The sequence below is a fragment of the Lonchura striata genome, chromosome 4, assembly GCF_046129695.1.
Source record: "Lonchura striata isolate bLonStr1 chromosome 4, bLonStr1.mat, whole genome shotgun sequence".
NCBI classification, from domain to species: domain Eukaryota; kingdom Metazoa; phylum Chordata; class Aves; order Passeriformes; family Estrildidae; genus Lonchura; species Lonchura striata.
This window is the reverse complement of record NC_134606.1, coordinates 39,010,687-39,031,503: the sequence shown is the minus strand read 5'-3', so window position 1 is coordinate 39,031,503 and position 20,817 is coordinate 39,010,687. Positions and strand designations below refer to the sequence as shown.

The window sequence follows — 20,817 nt, the reverse complement described above, 5'->3', positions numbered from 1 at the left end:
TTTTTTTTTTTTTTGCAACCATCAAAGAAATACTATATAATTATCAGTGCAGGACAATACAATGAGGAAAAAAAAAAAAAGAATCCACAGATATTCCCTATCTTGATTGCTACAAATAACATTTCCTTAGACCATCTGTTCCTCTTTAGGTATAAAGGCTTCTAAAACAGATTAAGATATTAAACAATCATCCTGAAGAAAAGTTTCTTGTTGCTAAGAAACGGGAAGTAAAATCATATAGCCAAGGTCAGCTATTACTGAATTGATTCAGGCTGATAACATTTTTGACCCAAATTGACATATTTCCTAAGGAATCAAATATACTGTTTGTTTAGGCTGGACTGTTTCCATATGCTGCTTAGATTTTTTACATTTGCATGGAGATGATGAGGAAAAGTATAATGGTGTTCAGTGAACAGTGACAGCAATGCTGCTTTGGCTAGGCAAATCAGCAGGGAATTAAGAGTACATGTTCTTGAGGAGTTCAAAAATTCATCACAATTTGTATAACCTTTCATTTCTGACAGTTTTTTCATTATGCAGACTTTAGTTCTAGGTTTAAATCAAAGGTCAAGGTTTCTAACACACCACTTCTTTCAACAGGCAAATTAAAGACAAGAGTTTCACTTCTACAAGCATGAAATAAGGCATTATTCTCTTGCTACTCCAAGCTCATTGATTCAGCTGCACTCCCCCTTAGAAATTAAGAAATCCAAACCATCTCTATACCAAATAAAATCCAAAAATGTATTATTATAGTGAAATTACTGCATGGCCTCCAGTTGTGCAACTTCAAAAAGAGCACACAGAACAAGCCATAGGTTTGCTACATAAACATGTAGCACAAGAAATCTTAAACACTGAGTAAACCAGTATCGTTATCCATGAAGTTTAATGAAGTATGATTTTTTTTTCAAAAAGCCAAAATAAAACATCATCATTACTTTAAAGGATTCCAAGAGAACAAGATAAGGGAATTTTGGAGGTTTGTTTTAAAAGTAATTGTTCTTCCCTAGCAAAGCAATAGAGACACATGGAAGTAATCAGGAACTTCGCTGTTTCTCCTTCTACTCTCCCTACAGGTGTGCATAGCTCTCATCAAGTAGCACATCCAAGAATTCCAGCCCCTCCTTCACTCTAGGGAGTTAATCACACTACATACAAGGCCCTGGAAAACAACATAGTTCCAGGCACAAAAAGTACTGTGTTACAGTCTACTGAACATTAAAAAAAGATCCAAACCAAACATGTAAACTGCAATACATCCTACAAATAACCTAAACAGATCTGCTAGGCAGTTAAGCCTGTCTGTCCCCTACGCAGTGTTTCCCACTGGTTTGTTGTGTACACTCCGACATACACTGACTACAACGTGTGCTCAAGCACAGAACTACAAATGTTTATCTTGATGCCTGCATTTCTCAGTCTGAAAAGGCAGTTCCCAAAATTATAGCAAATACCACAGTTGTGACTCTTGTAAAATACCTCTTGCTTACCACGCTTGTACGTAACTTACCTGACGTAACTGCCTGAACTCTATAAAAATAGTTTCCTCTTGCTGCCTCCTATTTGTTCTCTCTATTTTCTACTTATTATCTCCCCTGAAGGTAACAGCAGTGATAACACACCTTTTAAGAAAAAAGGGAACCCAACAGTGACAATGCCACACATCAGCGCTGAAATAGGCAAGGATAAAAAAAGGTCAAACTGCCTCCTGCACTCCCACAGTTTCTTAATGACATCAAAAGATGCTGGTATCTTTAGAGAGCCTGTATACACATTCAAAAATGCTTGTATTAAAATTATTTTTTATTAATTTACTATTATTGATAATATTGAGATATATGTATGTGAAAAACAAATTAAAATATTTATAGTAAAAAGAAATTGTCTAAGTAATACATGAAGTTTAATAATAGACATTGTCCGGTCTTTTTCCTTCCCCTCTGACCCATTCTTTATTTATGGTTTAAATTTTAGCATTCTGGTGATACAGAATTTCTAAACTGTAAATTAGTTGAAGATGTTTCTTCCTTCAACACCTTCTAATGCTACCAACAGTTTTCACTTTGACAATGAAATTGAAGGCTGTTCCAGTCTACAGCTGGACAGTGGTTTCCTGTCAGCATGAAACTGGTAATAGGGAAAGTTACCGCACCAAAAATCTACATTAGATCTTATAAAAGGGGAAAGTATTGATTTGAAAATATCCCACTGATGCTCACCCTTCCAGAGATTTCATTCACTCCCAATGCCAAACTCACCTACACATAAGCGACAAATCTGTCCAAGTGGTTTTGCCAGGATCACTTGTATGTGAAAAAAAGGACAAGAGGCAGCAGCTAACAAGTCCTCACTATTGGAGGACTGCCTTTCTTCTGTTGGAGTTTCCAGGTTTCTTGTCAACTGGCAACAATAAACTACAGACCTACATAGCTTCTAAGAACCACTGTGGGGTGGTCCTCCACACCAGAACCTTACTTAACTCAGTCAACATAAATCTTAAGCCAGGCTGTTTTCCTTAATTTGTTGGGCAGGTAGGAGAAGTAGTAGCACACAGAGTAAGTTTTCACTGCCAAATTATCAGCTCTTTCAGACAGCAGGCATCCTGGTCTTGGCATTGCTCAATCTTACTCCTGACAATGGTGTCCTCTGAGCTGCATTTTTGAAGAGCTAATCTTCATTATCACAGGCCTTTCTTTTAACCCTTCTGCTGTTTCTGGTGGTTAAAGACACCATTTCTACTTCATTCATACCAACCCTAATATTTCTACTACAGCTTTCTAGAAAAGATTAACAAAGTTAAGCCAAGTCATCACAAACAGCCACAATTGTCATTCCTGGAAATCACAGCAAAGAAGCCAAAAGCTGATGAGTATCAAAAGATCTGGACAATACCCTCAGGTACATTATGTGATTCTTGGGGGCATCCTGCGCAGGCTGGTTTAAACTCTGTTTTCTGAATATCCATCTGCAAAGACCATTCCCCATTATCCAGTAAATCACAGGTTTTAGTCTTTCATAATGACAAGGTACCAAATGGATAGGTTTCCAAGGAATAATTAAATACCAACATATAGTATCTTTATGGATACTATATAAACATATAGTATCTTTACAGCTTACATTTTTCTTCATAAAGGAAAATTTTTCTTCATAATACTTTTACTTCCTACATTTGCCTCCTCTGTCTTGATTTTGGCTATGGACCAGAGAGATACCATGTGCTCAGAACTTTCCACAATACCAATACAGATATGCAGCTACAGAATCCTCTTCCATAAAGACAATGGTTTTGGCATCTGTGCAACAACTGTTTATCAGCTGCACATATTCCAACAGCTAAGAAGCTTCACACTTAATGCTTTCCACTGAGAACTCAAGTTCTCAGCAAAAATAATTCTCTACTATACAGTACATAAACTAAAAAAAAATTAGGAAAGATGACCCTCTATGAAGGAAGATGTTTTATAAGCCAAAATAACTGGAGAAAGATTAAATAGAAAATTAAGGCACAAGTAGGTAAGTCTCAATGAACATCAAATTGATTCCAAAATCCTCTCATAAGCAAATAAATGCTGATGTGCAGAAAGTGGATTAGACCACTTTTAGTCAGGCCTTTCAAAAAATTTTTAAGTTAACCATTTATAATTACCTTCTTCACAAGGTATGGTGCCAATCAATCAATTTCCAACCTAAACATAAAACTATTCAAGGCTTTTTTTTTGTTACAGAACATTCCCTAATGGGAATCAAGCAATATTTCCAGGCAGATATGCCCACAATTGTCAAATGTTTTGCGACCTGAAATGGCCTCTGTTATTTCCAAGTATTTGCAGTACCTGGCAGTTCTGCAATCCTTATAACATTTGTCACAGGACAAAACACAAAGCCTAAGCTTAAAATGCACACTGAAAGCCAGAAAAAATGGTTTGATTTCTAACACTCTGAATATTATGCCAAAAATAAGCAGTCACTTAGTTCAACTTTAACACTGTCAAAACCAAATCCTGCTTAACATTGTAGTAATGAGAGCTGTGGCAGAATATTCACTTTCTAGCGTCACAAAGGTCAAGATAGGAAACACTCAAATCATGTCCTGTAAGAAGCGTGGTGCTTGTGCCTGTTTATTCCAGACTCAAAGCTGAAGTAGGTGTTTGCTGAGGATGCTATGTTCATCCAAGTAACCACTTACAGCACTGACTGGGACTTGTACTCTCCTATGGAGCATGACACCCTTGCCCCAGTTTGTTACCTACTATCCTATAATTTCTGTTGTACGTGGTACTGATAAAGTCACCTAATTGAAAAAAAAAATGGAAAACATGGTCTTTGTTGCTTCAGCATTAAAAAAAAAAAAAGATCCACCATTTAGTTATTTTACATTTCTTGTCTATGAGAAAGACCACACCTCCCCCTCCCCACCCCACCCCCAGGACTAGTTGCAAACAACTACTTTCATTTTGCCAAGATAAAAAAAAAATATGTTCATGATCACAACCAAAGTTCCCAGTATAAGTGAAGATAATTTGTAGGTTTGTTTTTAATCCCACACCTACCGCTTAACAGTAAATTTGTCAAGGGTGTCTATCTGGATAGTTAATTCTTTGGATTCAACTCTTAGGACTATTCAGATTTTGAGGCCCCTCTGCAGTCTCCTTACTGGCTGTCTGAGCAGTTGAACTTAGAAAGAAATAGATATGTGTTGTGGGAAAGCTACAGAGACAGCATTGACTTCTAACTCCAGGTACCTCATCTCATTCTAGACACAAACACAGACGATAGGCTATACCACTATCACAGACTGAACAAACTTGATAACCATTTAAAATGCAAAAATGGAAGTGTAGCAACTGTGTTTGACAAGGAACCCTCACCCTTGCAAGGCAAAATGTTGCATTTAATTGCTATCTGATTTTATACATGAAAGATAGATCTTTTTCACTCAGATAAAGTCCTTGCTGGAACAGATATAGTCACAAATATTTTGATATGCCTGTCTCCTCCTAGATTTCTACAGCTGGGAGAAAAATTCCAATAGTTAAACCAGTGATATTTCTGATCACAGCAATGGCTGAGGCTCATTTCAGTTTATCACATGCCTCTCCATTTCACAAAAGACATCTGCATAGACAAGTACACACAACTGCTCCAGAACCAGCACTAGCTGTGTTTCATCAAATCAGACTTGTGAAAAAGAACTAACAAATTAAGTCATGCTTACAGAAACAGAGCATTATATAGCTTCTGGACTTAAGAAAGCACACAGAGAGCTCTGAATGCAGGGAGGAGGTCAACGTATTAAAGTAGCCAGGTATTAAAATAAGGTAGAGATCTGAAATATTTGACCGTGTTAAGAAAATGTACTCTTGGATGTTAAAATTATAAATCCGCCTTTCTTCACTGGTTTCTGTTCCTCTTTCTTCTCCTCCCTACCTCCGTTCTTTTTTCTCTGCAAGCCTTATGATTCGTTAAGTTTTTCTGGGGATTGTTTGGTTGAGGGTTTTTTAAGTCTTAGAAGAATTAACAGGATGAGAAAACAGCTTTCTGGGAGCTCTACCCAGGATGTTTCCTTGGCCATGAATAACTAACCGATTTTGAAAACAGCATTGCTCTATTTCAGTTGCTGAGCAGGTGGTCTGTTAAATCTTAAAAGTTATGTCTGTTAGTAAAGTGTTCATGTAAATATTTCATTAAGTTTCCTGGCTTATAATAAGCATCACTTAACAATATTTTATGCAACACACACTGCAGAAATCATCCTACCAAGGGGAGAAAACAGATGCATGAGATGCAAATAATTGCAGTTGGGGGGGGGGGGGGGGGGGGGCGGGACAGACAATATCAAAGGAAAAAAAGAACACAAATTCTAAGTTAAATGTACCTGATTAGGGAAGATACATCTTGTTTCATCTCATAGCCTAGGCAAATAAGCTCACATTATCCCTATATTCTCTTTCTTATCATCTCATTCAATTATTTTCAAAAATCTTCCCTAAAAAAAATACTTTATAAGTAGCTTAAGGAAGTCCAGCATATGTTTTTCCACAACACCTTACCATAAATTATTTCTATAACATATTTTGTCATCACAAAAACTTATTAATCAATTTGCATTGCAAAAGCAATGAAGATAAAAGGTCTTAACCATAAGCAACTTTTAGCTGTTGAGATGTTAACAGTCACTCCATTTGAATTTCTGTAAAGCTGAGGGATCCCATCAGGTTCACTGCTGCTCTCCCAGAACACTACTACTTAAACACTACCAGAACTTGCCTACTTTCTCTGTCAATTTTGCAAGCCATCATGTTTTATTTCCTGGCATTCCCCCCTTGGTAATTGATCTAAATAATCTCAAGATGCAAATAACACACAGGATATTAATTCTACTTTGAACAGCATTTTTATTCCCATTTTTATTTTTTTAGCATTGAGAAAGGAAACCTTTCCCTCAGAATTTTAATGATCATGTTCTCAGATGTCTCTTATTTTATTTGTTCCTTCATAAAACAGAAAAACTATCTTATTATTAGCCTAAAAAGCAACATGGCCTGTCACAATTCTTACCAGTTTGTCAGCACAGAAGAGTGTAATTCACTGGCCTTGCAATAACCAAATTTTCTACACTTCAACAGTATTATTGTAGAGATGGTGAGGCAAAAAAGCTGTAATTTAGAGTTCCACAATTCAATTCTTATTTAACTAAAGGTGAAATGGAAAAGTAATATCTGGCAAAAAAAAAAAAAAATCTGGTTTTCCATTTCTAGTAAAGCGTCTGCATTCTCTCTGTGCATTGAAAGTAATGCAGCAAGAACTGTGAGGCTTGCACAAGGAATTGCAGCCCCTGTAAAGCATGAAGCACCATTATGGAACTGCACAGCCAACACAGCAGTAAAGCACAGACAAACTTCCAGCTCTGGGATGACTGTTCCAAGGGAATAACAGCAAAATTCGTACAGCTGCAGTCCTACACAGACCACAACAGCACAGAGTAAAGCAGAAAGGGAACTGGAGTAAGCTTTGCACTACTCCCCAGCAATATTTAAGTAGGAAGATAGGACTGAGGCTACATCATTACAGGTGAGAGCAGAATTCTCTTTCATGAACCTGCTAAACCAAAAGGTACTTATTGTAATATAACATCATTTCCTGAATAATACTGAACATTACTAAATATAGACAGGATACCTGGCTCAGAAATATTTCCAGACACTAGCAGGTAGAGCTGGTACAGTCTTGACAGCAAGCAAGGACTAAAAGGCCTTTGGCTTCAGAAGCAATCATCCTATTCTTCTACAGATTAGATCCTGATTTCCAGATTGGGCAGAAAAGGAGAGAATTACACAAAAAAATATAAATCTTCAAACTTAAATAAATAAAATCTAAAAAATTTAAAAATATTAATAAAAATAAATAAAATCTAAAATAAAAAAGCTCCAGCTTCAAAACGGACCTATATGGGTAAAGAAGCCATAAGCCATATAAGCCATATATCCAGGGTAATATTTAGCTGCCTAAGTACAAAAAACATCTTCCCCAATTGTGTATTCAGCATGCAATATAAAATTAGGTTAGAGCTCCACAGATAAAAATGTCACATAGCTCTGATTTATCCCCAGCACATAAGAATTCTGAGCAATGGTTCTGTGGAAAAAGGAGAGAAAAGTATGGAAAAAAGTATTATATGCAGCTGTAATACATACTCACATACACCAAAGAAACCTGCAGAGTAACTGGGATCTGCTGTAATAGCCAAAGTGGGGTACAGTGCCAAGATGTTACTAGCCCTGTGATCAAGAACTCAAATCAACTGGACATTTTGTCTACACTGTTGTCACACTAGCACCTCAACCTAGCTTCAGTTGGGCACACTCACCTGTCTGTCTTCACATCTCTAATCACAGAAGCAGTCCTGTTCTTTTTAACTAGCTCCTTGTCATCCTCTCTCATTAGTATCCTCATCCGAACCACATTCTACAGATTAATTCTTATTTCATTTTTTAGCATGTCACTTTTCTAGCATAGACTCTGAATATTACCTCTCCATTACACACTCTCACTTCTCAGATTTCAAGCATTCATCTCTTCAGGTTTGTTCCCTTCCATATAATTTTCTTCTCTTTGTTTTGCTTCCTCAGGACTTTTATTTCTAAGCAGTTTTCTCTCCCAGAGCTCCTGGGCAGCAGGCAGTGTCAGTTTGGCTGCTCACATCCTCATCTCCCACAGCCTGAATGACTCACATTTGTGATTTCAGAGTAATCCTCTTTTGGCCCAGCCATTAAATGTTACAGAAGCTTCAGCCAATAAAGCCTAAGTCTTCCTAGCACAAAAACAGGTGTTTTTGAGGTCTACTATTTTCCACAAGCAAATAAATCTTCTGAGGAAGGGGAGAAAATCATTCTTTGGACAAGAATCCATTTATTTTATTTCAAGGCCCCTATACTGAAGCATCAGAGTCTGTGAGTTTGCAAAAGCATTTGACAGTTATCTTCTGCCCGCCAGCTCAGCTCTCTAACCTTGCTGAAACCTTCAAAAATTTCTACTCAAAAGGCTGTTAGACATCACAGAGAGAGTTTAAAGACCAGCGAAAGAGAAACAATGACCAATGTCATATATCAAGTAGAGCTTACTTTAAATAGATGATTAGAGTAAAAGAAGGTATTCATAATTTATCACATCACACTCCTCAACTATCATTTCAACTATTTCATAACTTTTACTCAAGAAAACTCCTTTCTAGCTTTTTTAGCAATTTAAAATTCCTACATGCTGAAATCACCTGAATAGGGAAAATGCTATTATGTTCAAATTGTTTTCACTTTGTTATAGCTGTCGCAACTGGTTGTTTCTGTTTGAAAAACCTTTCTCCATACCACCATGGAGAGAAACACACACCTGCTGTCAAATATACTTTAATGGTATTGGTACATTCACTTTTTTGAACATTGTTTTAGGAAAGTGCTCCCGAAAATAGTGTCCATGCTCCATGAATTCAGTTTCTTGCTCTGACAGACATCTCATTATCTTTATTGAACCTTCTTCATAAATTTCTTAGACGTTATTTTAATGCAGCAAGATATGGCTTGATATAAAATTCCTTCAATGGGGAGGTCATTCTCTTGATTAGAAACCTTATTCCAATTTCTACAATCAATTTATACACATGGTTATTTGCTCTCCTATCAGCATTGTCTTATTCCAGGTAATACTTTCCTTGTGACTATCCCCACACATTTACAGAGTACTTACTCTGTAAAATTCATCTTGCCAAAGAATTCAAGCTTCCAAATAATGACAGGGTAGAAGTCATAAAGGGTTGACAGTGTATTTTGTTTCTTAAAAACAAAATTTATCTTATTTAGAGTTCAGCAATGAAAACAGCTATATAAGCACAGCTGAGGCAAAGAGGCCTTTGATCTGTCACATTTCCTTACATACCACTCTCCTTGATAAACTCCTAATACCTTTTTCTAATATTCTTTTACCATTATGCACAGAAATATCCCTTCCTACAAAAGCAGTTTAGGAACTTGATTAACACTGACGTCAAAACCATAATCCTGCAGTTCCTTGGATTAGTTTTTGCCCCTTTAAAGAAAAAAGCACACTTCCCTGTTAATGGCTAATTAGCTAGACACCTCACTTCACAGCCAATCTGCATTCAAGCTGCACGTTAATTTCCATTTCCATACTGCTATTCCTTTTCCTGTAGGCAACAGGACTCACATGGTGTAAAACATGGCACTCAATTAAGTTTTTAGACAAACTTAGACTTTTAGTGTTTCCCATTCCCACTCTGTGAAACAGCTCTGATGAACTTTGTGCTCCTGTCCCAAATATTCTTTGCAGGGTCTAACTCAGCTTGACAGTTTCTCTGTGCCATATATCCAGGGTAATATTTAGCTGCCTAACTACAGTCCTGCCTGTCTTCAGTCCTAAGGCACTGAAAAATCTAGTTGCAATGATGAACATAATCATTCATGAATTCAAGTGTATCTTAATGGCAGCTTTTCAGAACACACATATGTTTAATCGTGGTTTAAAAAGAAGTAATTATAGACTATAGTAGAGTATAGACTTTAGAAGTCATCTAAGCTCTGAAAGGCATATACACAAATGCTGGTGGCAATTCTGGGAAAAAAATTAGTTCTATTCCATTAGGTACAACATCATTACAGGCAATCAAAAGCACTCCCTCAGTTTTTGTTTTGTAACAATTACCATTACCTGGATTCCTCACAGATGTTTAAGTAGTGTTGTAACCTGTGCTGTAGCTTATTGCTACAAACTAGTCCTTTAGCTGAACAATATACCCTTTCAAGTTTTAAAACAAAAATTTAACTTGAGTAGATTTCACAGGTCATACATTATATTTCACATTGCACAGCATAAAGTCAAATAAGGAGACAAGAAGCATTACTTTATAACAATCACACAATTTTCATTCCTACATATTATTTATCAAAGAATCTTCATCACAATTTTATTCTTTAAAATTTCCATAGCAAATGAAGATGGTTTTATATAGTTAAGACTATATGAGAAAAGCTCATTTGCACCCCAACTACAGAGCACAGAGAGACAGTGGCAACTGAGGAAGCACAAATTATACTTTGCCCATCTTCTTCCAGGCTCACTAGAAGAGCAATCAGTCCATTAAGGGGTTCTCTCTGTGAGGCCAGAGGACCACAGGGCTGCAGAATGACACAAATTAGGGGACAGAAAAGCATGGAAAAAGGCAGAGACACATCCAGAGGCCCCATCCAGACTCTTCTCAGGGCTATCCCAAGGAGGACCTCAGTCACTGTTCAGTTTTGAACCCATCACAAGTGCTCACAGATGTGAGATGTACTATGGGATGTAAGGGAAGAGCATTTGAGGATTGCACAGGACTTGCTGTAAGACCTTGATAGGGAAAACCAAATGCAAGAATGGATTTACAGGATTTGGGAAAGAACAAGAGGAGGGTAAGTGGATTAAAAGGGGCAATTGCATGCAAATGTTTTGGTGGTTGGTTCAACTGCCGGGTTGTGCACTGCCCTGATCGGCTCAGTGTGTCCTATATGCTTATTAAACCCTTTCCAGCTCTCTTCTGGGTGAGTGGCTCTGCTCATTCTGCATGCATGCACAGGAGTCTGAGTGCAGCAACTTGTGACTGCCAACCACCAGAGAGATTGGGGCGAGTGACTGCAAGTGCCAGGCTGAGCGGGGCGTGGGAACACCTGTCTGCAGGGCAGCACCTGGAGCGGGCGTGGGAGCACATTCACTGTGGCAGTGACTGGGAGGATTGCTCTGCCTGGAACTGGGAGTGTCACCATTCTCAGCCTGCACAACCGGCCCGACATTTTCCCTTAGAACAAGGGAAGAAAAGGGTTTGGAAAATTTTAACACAGCACATGTTTAAAACAAATTTTTCTTTTCCTGATCCACACACAGTGATCATCATCCTTCATTCATATCTCAATTCTATTCCTTTTTCCACTCTGGCCATTTCACCCACTTATATCAATCTTCTCTTATCATAAATATTTTCTTTCCTCCTTTTCACTTCTACCCCATACCATCACAGATTTTAGCAGCTTGTTTTCCTTTAGCTTGCTTAGATCTTTCTCCATTTCCAAAAACCTTACCTCTGTCTTCCCCTCCACAATTTTTTTTTTACTCTTCGTCTTTAAATTTCTCAACCACCCTTTCAGTAGAAATAAAATCTGCCCCTTTCACATTCTGTCACTTCAGCATTCTTTCCGCTTGCCAAAACTCCTTCTTTGTAACATTGCCTTCCACTCTTTCAAAGCAAAACACATTTATTTGAAGTCCTCTTGTTCATAGTTAAATAAAACACAGCTATTTTCAAACACTTACAGACTGAACAAGGTTTGCATTCGAATTTTTTCACAGGAGAACAGAATAGAATCAGCAGACTATTACTACAAATGCTGCTCAAAAGGCACAAAAAAAAGGAAAAAAAGTTACTCACAAAGTAAGAACCATACAAGAAAACACTTAAAAGTTTATCTGTATCCTGTTTCCTTCTTCCCTCTGAGAGGTTTCAGTACAGAAAATGATCGAATTTAATTTCTCAGGCTTTGCTCTACCATAAGGTGCCCATCTTACCAACTTCAGCATATCCTTATAAAATTGCCGAGTTGAATTCAGTTCTTCACTCTAGCAAGATTTTATCAAAGAGGTTTTATCTTTTTTATGCATTTTGCCTCCAGTGGACAGTCAGTCCCTTCCTCCCAGCTCCACAGAATACTGCATCCCACTGGCTGTGAAGAGCAGCATTTGAGAAGCATGTGGAGGTGGCATTAATTTGGCCTTTTTGCAGGTATGTCATCTTCCAGCCAACACCTCATACCATCTCTTAGGACTTCCACTAACCAAAGGCACTGATGTCACTATTTGATTTTTAAGGAGGTACTACACAAACAAGGAAATTTCACAGTAAACATTTTCAATCCTCTAGAGAGTTATGTTTACCAACTTCATGGAAAAGCATCTGTCTCCACAAAAACCCATACCCATCAGCTGGCTATTTAATGGCCATTTACCCACACAGACAGCCAGCATAGACAAGGACAATTTGATACTCTCATTACATAAATAAATTTTCTACAAGACACTGAAATTATTAGTACTCACCAGAGAAACAACTTAGTAGCATTGCCTGACCTGTGCTTGGCTGTACTTGGCAGACAGATTTTAAAGAGATCATACCACTGTGAGGAGATAGTGGACATCTTTTGAAGTCAGCACTCAGAAGCCATGCTTTAGGTTTCTCTCCAAAGAAGCAGCACAGACCCTCTGAGGCTACAGCAGCAGGTAGGTACAGCAGCACATTTTTCACCACAGGCCAAGAGAGCAATGTGCCTGCATTCACAGATTGCACTGCAAGGACTGATGCCAGTTTCACATTCTAGAAATGTTGAAGCACAAGGTCCTCCCTTGGGAACTATAATCATCCCTTTCTGATGATGACCCAAGACCAGGGAAGCATGATTAGATTTCATTCTGTTACACACTGCTTTGTGCTAGTATGTAGAACTTTCACCCTTCAGCCTAACTCTGAGCAAGTGTTTTTCCTTATTTCCTTACTCCAGTCAATGGCTCCCTTTGTACTCAGCCAATCCCAAAAATCAGAGATCCGAAGTTCAACCCATGTCCTTTTGCTACAGAAAAAGGCACCAACTCACAGTTGCCAGCAATACACCAGGATTAATTCTGCATTTCATGTTATTCTCCCAGTCTCCTTTCTTTGCACTTAAGTCCTACAATGTCTTACATCAAACAAAGCTTTGACCACATAGAAATTGGACTTGATGATCCCTATGTGTCCCTTCCAACTCAGGATATTCTATGACTCAGTCTCTGCATAGGACACCCCAAGAGTCACACCATGTGCCTAAGAGCCCTGGCAGGCTTGGTGCTGTGACTGCTTTTCTAGGAAGCCTATTCCCAACCACTGTGTCCAACCACCATCTGGGAGAAAAAATCTTCTAATATCCAAGCTAAACCTCCCCTGACACAGCTGTAAGCCATTCCTTCAGGTCCTGTCACTGGTCTCAATGCCTGACCCTCACTCTGCTTCCTATATTGAGGAAGTTTTAGAAAGCATGTAACCCATGCACACCCCTGTCCTGGCAGAAAATAGCTCCAAAAGTTCACTTCCCCACTGGCTAGAAATCTTATGATAGTCCCTACTTTGTTACTGCTTTATCTCATGCCAAATTTTTTTCCCTTATTTAACTTGGTTCATGTTGTATCAGTTTAACTTCCGAAGCAATGTATTAATAATTGGCTTCTACTTTGAACTTCTCCTCCATGCTAAACAAGTCCCTTTGTTCTTTAACATCATTGGTACTTTTTTTTTCCCATCTGGAAAAGAGTTCAGAGAAGACAACCTTGGGGAAAGGAGAGAGAAACCTATCTTCTATGAGACCCACAGTCATAAAGCCATCACAGCATAAACTACACTCCATGAAGCCTAAGGAATTTCATCCCATGACAGCAAAGATGGCCTGGTCTCCCCTCATTGTGCTTTTGTTTGGAATGGCTTCTCTGCTTTAGAGAGCTAACAGGCAGAACCTGAAAAATTTGTATTAGTAAACTACTGACGTCAAAAACATTTTCACTCAATGACCCAGCATAACCAAAACAACTCTGACAGGCACAGAAGCTGCCCCCTGCATCTCCTCACTGGCAGACCTAACTATACAATGCCACAATTATTACATTTCTACAAGTTCTTGAAGAACTTGGTGCCATTTCCCTTCTCCAGCAGGTCCCTCCCTAGAGCTGTGTAACACAATGTGAAATTAAAAAAATAACGTAATACAAGGGAGCAGTTACTTGTAATACTTCTAAATATGTGAAAAAATAGAGAAACTGTTCCTATAAGAAAAACAAAAATCCTTACAGGAAATCAGTCAGTGACCATTACCTTGTTTAAAGAGCTTCATTTTGCAATGAAGATAAACAGGCAAGGACAAGTATCATTCCAAATTGCAAAAACAAGCCTCTGGTTTTCAGACTGGGACACTCTCTTGCTAAATAGCTTAGAAGTAATTAAACTTCTCAGTGTTCTAGAGTAGTTTTTGAAGTACACTGCCCATTATTTTGATACAATCAAATTGAATACAACATACTTGCAGAAACCACGTTTGACATTTAATTTTGTCTACCTGAAAGTCAACTTGGAGGTACAAATGGACCAAACTTGGATTTCAGTTGCTGGTGAGCAACTGTAGAATGGACAAGCAAACTTAATGGGGCAAAATCCAGGCAGGAACATTAGAACTCCTCCTAAACACAAGGTACTAGAAAAGCTTTTAAAACCTTGAAAACCCACTCCTCATGAAAAAACATTCATTTTATAAGATTATAAAAGAGCCATAAATATATTATCATCTTCACTGCAAAATTAGAAACTTTGTTTCTTAATAATCATCTAGTCTAAAATTAAATTTACAGCCATCCACAGCTCGGCACTGTGAAACCCTCTCACAATACAGTACAAAACCTATCTTGTACACTTGTCCTAAAACTGCCCTAAAACCAACAGGACAGCACTGTGGCAGTACAATCACCCAAAGCACCTTTAGTGCCTCTGCATCCCAAAAATCATTCCATAGAATAAAAGTTATAAGCCATATGGAAATACCCAAAGGAGCAGCGAAATTACACTGAATAATGCGGTATTATCAAACTCCCTACTATTTCTACATCATGAAACTCTAATCTATAAGATTTAAGTTTCAATGCATGCCTGGTTGCCAGTGAATTTGGGGGTGGGAGGGGGGGGTTAGGCATTGAACCACCAAAATGGCACAGAAAACAAAGTTCACTTACTACTCATTATTGCTTTAACTGTATCATTAAGTCTACTTTTTAAATAGGTGTTTATCCCTCTTTCCTGGAGAATCTGATATAAATTGCTGTAATATCACACACTTGCCTGGAACAAAATCCCCTTTTCAATTACCAATGAATTGGAAAAATACTACCCAGCAGAAGAGAGATCTTTTTTTCTGGACTGTGATCGCTCCGTTCTCTTCAAAGAAATGCACCTCATTAACCCTGATAATTAACAAGGTTATTCTCATCACATTAAAGGTTTAAGTTCCTCTATTAAGTCATTATTTGAATTTGCACTGCTATTAAGATGATGAGACTATTCTGGATTTAATTTCATATAACAAGATGTTTCTCTTTACAGATCCTAACTTTTTTTTCAAGTCAAAGCATATAATTTCATTGTCTTGTATGCTACACTGAATCATATAATGAGTTAGGATGGAAGAGACATAGATCCTCTAGTTCCAATCCCATGCCATGGGCAGGGGACAACTAGCACATCTACTGGATTAAGAAATGTATTGCATACATACAAAAACACTCCAAACAAAATCAAAACTGAAAAAAATAGAAGGGGTAAGGCAGCAATGCAAACAGGTAGCAAAAACAGCAAACAGGCATCTGGCAGCAGCATGGCACTGGCAGCAGAAACCAGACAGAACTGAAAAAGAAGAAGAGGACCAAAATTACAAGGAGATGCATACGGCTTGGGAAAAGACTACCAGCAGATGCATCTACTCCTAGCTGGACCATTCTAGTAAGACTCCACAGACTAAAGAGACACTACCAATTCCCATTATGTCCCCCACCACAGCAGAGGGTTTTAAACTAGATGATCCATAAGATCCCTTCCTACCCAAATCATTCCATGATTTCATACTTTCATGTAACAATATATGTTCGTTGCATTTTGCTCTTAGATCCTATGGACAACTGTCTAGCCAGTATGGTCTTCTAAATATCTATTAAATGCTTTAATTTTTGCACACAGGTATTCCTAGTATGTAAACTTGCTTCTCCCACAAGAGAAAAGCCAGTTGTCTAAGTCAGACAGTTATTCTGAGACTATTAAAACTGCAGCAGCCACATATCAACATCTCACATCAAATATAAAAACACAGATGATGGTTTACCTCATTATCCATTCTGGCACCATATTAGTTCATGAGCCCGGTAGTTAGCAAACATATAGAAAATCATAGTATAGAAAAATTAGCCACAATTACTTAGAGATTTGACTACATAGGTTTCAATGGCAGCATACCTGATGGTATGATGCAGATGCAAGGCATATCTGCACCTTGAATGTAAGTATCTAGTGATGACCAGTTAACACTGTGATAAATGGAGGTGATTTGTGCTGAATAAGCTGTACTATTATCAATAATTTAGGAAAATAATTGGAAAAGTATATGTGATTAGTGTTACGAAGCAGATGGGTTTCTTCAAGAATACACGTGGAAAGCAGGATGCAGGAGTTGGATTCGGCCTTGGGAATGGAGGAAGCCAGGAACTGACTCCCAAACCAAAATCAACTGAAGTTGGAAGACAACTCCCAGAGCAGGATCGACCTTGAATATGAATAAAATTGGGACCACTCCAGATATGGAACTTAAAATTGTGGTCTTACCTATGAAATAATAAGGCTCAATTGGAATATAATGCATCAAGCTCAATGTGCATGCACAACCTGCCACGTCATTCAGAGGACAGCGAGGAAGACCTTCAGCCTTCCTCCAAGAAGACCCCTAAAGAGACCAGAAGACCCCATAGCAACAATGGGAGCATGCAACGTGCTCCCATTGAGTGATGTAGATTTCAAGAATCAAAAATGGGAGGAGATTTATGGGAACTACTGATGAATATGTATTAGCACACAGTATAAAAGTTGTATTTGGATCCTTTGTCTTTTGTACGGGTGGCAAGGTGGGAAGCCCTCCCCATACCCCAATCAGTTTTGCTTATGCTTTATCCAAACCACTGCCAAATAACTCTTTGTAACCACTTCATGATAGCTAATTGTATTATTATTATTTTATACTCCAATTAGAAATTGCTGCTAAATTTCACTCTTGCGATTTATGAAATTGGACATATGGAATCCCATTCATAATAACCAAAGGTTTTGCAAAGAAGTTTTTTTGCATAGAATTCAATTCCTATGAAATAATACTAACAGCAATATCCTTTAAATGTCAGAAAAGACAAGAGAACTTTCTGCCATAATATGAGTATTATCACAGTGCTGACTTGGTCAAATACTGAAAGCAAACAAGTTCATAGAGTTAAAATCAAGGTCAGCTGTCAGTCTACAGGAGAGTTTCAAGCACTGCAAACACGTGTGATCTAAAAGGGTGTCATTCATTTAGCTTTGCATTTTCCAGAATTCCATTTTTTGCACTTTAAAGCACTAATTCCTAAATCTTGTCACAAGGGCTTAGCAGTGTACAACAAACATTAAACTCTTCCCATAAAGAGTGTCAAGAGTGCTGTGAAATACTCAGAATAAAGACACTGGAAGTCTTATCAGTATAACAACTCCCTCAGGAATTACCAATTTGCAAATGTCTCAAACCCCTAACAGGGTTTTAATATGTTGTCTAAAATATAGCTGTGTAGCCATGTATGAGCCATAGATTGCCCCCCTTTTTTTTTAAGTCTAATGCAAGTAACTGTTCCTCAGGAGAATGAAGTCTGAAGTATACACATGAGATTAATAGAGGACATAATGGAGGATGATATTTAACCACCATGACAGCTTTATGTAAGTTTGAATGAGACTTTTGGTCAATAATATTAGACAGCAGCAGAGTTTTCACCATTACACGAATCGCCAAACAGAGCCCTGTAAATGGTTGGAGCACTGCAAAATCCACCTGAGTGTTCACAGTTTATCCACTTTATCCACATCTTTGTTAGTTAACACATTCGAGTTTTCCTTCTCAAATTGTGATTTTCCTATTGAACCCAATGACCCTTGAACAACAAACGTGAGTTTCAGTGCCTTGAACAACAAACATGTGAGTTTCACTGTCATTAGTCAGTTTACTTCCTCGCTCTAACATAAGAGAAACATAATCGTCTCATCCCCCACACCCTAGCGAATCAGGGACAGAACCCCAAACAGAAGTGTTTGTTTTTCAACATGAAGTACAAAGAGCTTAAAATTACTCATTTTTTCCCTTTTTTTTTAAACAAACATTGAAAATAACCAGAATGGCTTTGGCATTGCTTTAATCAGTTTAAACTGAAAGACAGGAACTCTAATTAAAATCGGGAACTCTAGCTGTAAGAAACAGCTAATTAGCTCCCAACTTTTTAATGAAGTACTGTGGCAGGGTACATAGTAGCTGATCAGTATTAAAAAGGAAATGCTTTGCAAGATAAGCTCATTCTCTCAGGTAGTACATCAGTTTGTCTACTTACTTCAGTCCATGCACTGTCAGAGGGATTTAAGAAAACACACAATAACTATCAGATTTACACATCTCCATACACACTAAGATAAATGAACTTTGCAGTATTTCAAACTGAGAAAGAGAAACACGACGCAGTTCATTACCTTTCTGCTAGGCAATGAAGACGATTTAAATTACATTAAAGCATAAGATTGTGTTTCCTTCAATTCGTTCCTGGCCACAACTTGCAAATACAAGAAAGAATAAGACGGGGAAGAAGTGAGAGAAGGCATTTGACGCTTGTGCTCTCAAGAAGTCTGGACAAAATGCATGGATAGAGGAAAAGTGAGAACTGCCAGATTTAGAGGAACCTTGTCCAGGTAGTCTCAGCAAAACACGCCGACAGCAGTGGGAACATGAACAACTTCGTTCGCATTCCCACAGCTTCTACTGTCTCGTTTTGTAAGGACTAGTGCTTCTATCCACCTTCCCACACACAGAGCATCAACTAAACAAGAAATTACTTAAAACATGATTACAAACAAAGACCAAGTCCGCCTGCGCTCCCACGCCGGGGTTTTCTAACCTGGGTTCCCTCTTGCCGCGACATGCCACACTTAACTCGGAAATCCCTGATCGCTAAAGCTGCATTTAGGGTGGTGCCAAGTGCAGGAGGGTGTGAAATCGCCCGGCAGAGACCGCGGTCAGCCGCGGCCGCCGCTGTCCAAGCGCCAGCCCGACGGAGCTGACGGGAACCTTCACCTGGCGCCCGCACCGGCACCGGCCGGGGGACGGCGGCGGCAGCGCCAGCCCGCGCGGGTGCCCTGATGCGCTTCTCCCGCGAAAAACCCCAACACAAGAAGAACACCCAAAAAATCAACAAACCAGCCAACCGAACAACCAAACCAAATCCGCACTCCTCCCCACCGAAAAAAAAAAGGAATTAAAAAAAAATTTTAAAAGGCAGCACCCGTCCCCGCCGGGACCCGTCAGGCGCCGAGCCACCCCCCCGCTCTCACCGGTGTCCGGGCGAGCCCGGGTGCCGCACGGAGCCGGCTGCCGGGCCGGCGGGTCCGGCCGCGCCCCCCGCCCCATCCCGCGCCCGCCCGGCGCGGCACCGCCGCCGCGCCACGCCCCGCCACGCCCCATGACGTCACCCGGCCCGCCCCCCGCGCGGGCAGCGGCCGCGGCGCCCTCGCGGTGCCGTGTCGGGGTGACACTGAGGGGGTGACACAGCGAGCCGGGTGGCAGTGTGGCACTGAGGGGTGTCGGGGTGACAGAGCGAGCCGGGTGGCAGTGTGGCACTGAGGGGTGTCGGGGTGACAGAGCGAGCCGGGTGGCAGTGTGACACTGAGGGGTGTCGGGGTGACACAGCGAGCCGGGTGGCAGTGTGGCACTGAGGGGTGTCGGGGTGACACTGAGGGGTGACACAGCGAGCCGGGTGGCAGTGTGGCACTGAGGGGTGTCGGTGCGACTCTGTGGGGCGTTCGGCCCCGGCCCCGCTCTCTGCTGTGCCTTGAAAATCAGTGCGCTGCCAGTATGGAAACGGTGCCTTGAATCCCCGGGCAAAGGGAGGCAGGGGGATTATTTGCATGTTTGTTTCTGTCCGCATTAAAAAGCGGAGTGGTCTCCCGGATTCTCCGCTTCCCCTCGGAGGGCTCTGCAGAAATGGCATCTCTCAGCCTTTAGTTCAGCACGGAGAGCGGGGCGGGGGACGGGAGGGGGCACAGGACAACATGGATCTCCATCGCTAGGAATCCGCACTGTGCCCCGATTCTCTTTTCACGTTTGAAAATAAGACTGAATTCGAATGTCTTACACAGCTTAACAAACTAAGGTGCTGAGGCAGCGTTCCAGAGAGGGATTGTCAAAATAAAACAAAATGGAACAATCAGCATAGACCACATTTCCACGATACATCTGGATATTTACCTATCTTGATACAGGCTTCATCACCAGAATAAACATTCCAGGTTGAGTTAAATAATGCTTGAATGTCTTAAGAGAGAAAGAGCAGAAAAAGGACACACAGCTTTTTTTTTTTTTTTTTTTTTGTTACTAGTTA

The 20,817-nt window shown here is 39.7% G+C and overlaps 1 protein-coding gene across 1 annotated transcript in view; it reads right to left on the bottom strand.

The window, feature by feature from the left end:
- MARCHF1 (membrane associated ring-CH-type finger 1) overlaps positions 1-19,868 on the bottom strand; it is a 224,109-nt gene extending 204,241 nt beyond the window's left edge. Inside the window, exon 1 of the mRNA XM_021542285.2 lies at positions 19,772-19,868. The gene's annotated coding sequence lies outside the window, so the exon portion shown is untranslated. The remainder of the gene's footprint in view (positions 1-19,771) is intronic.
- Positions 19,869-20,817: the final 949 nt, after the last annotated feature.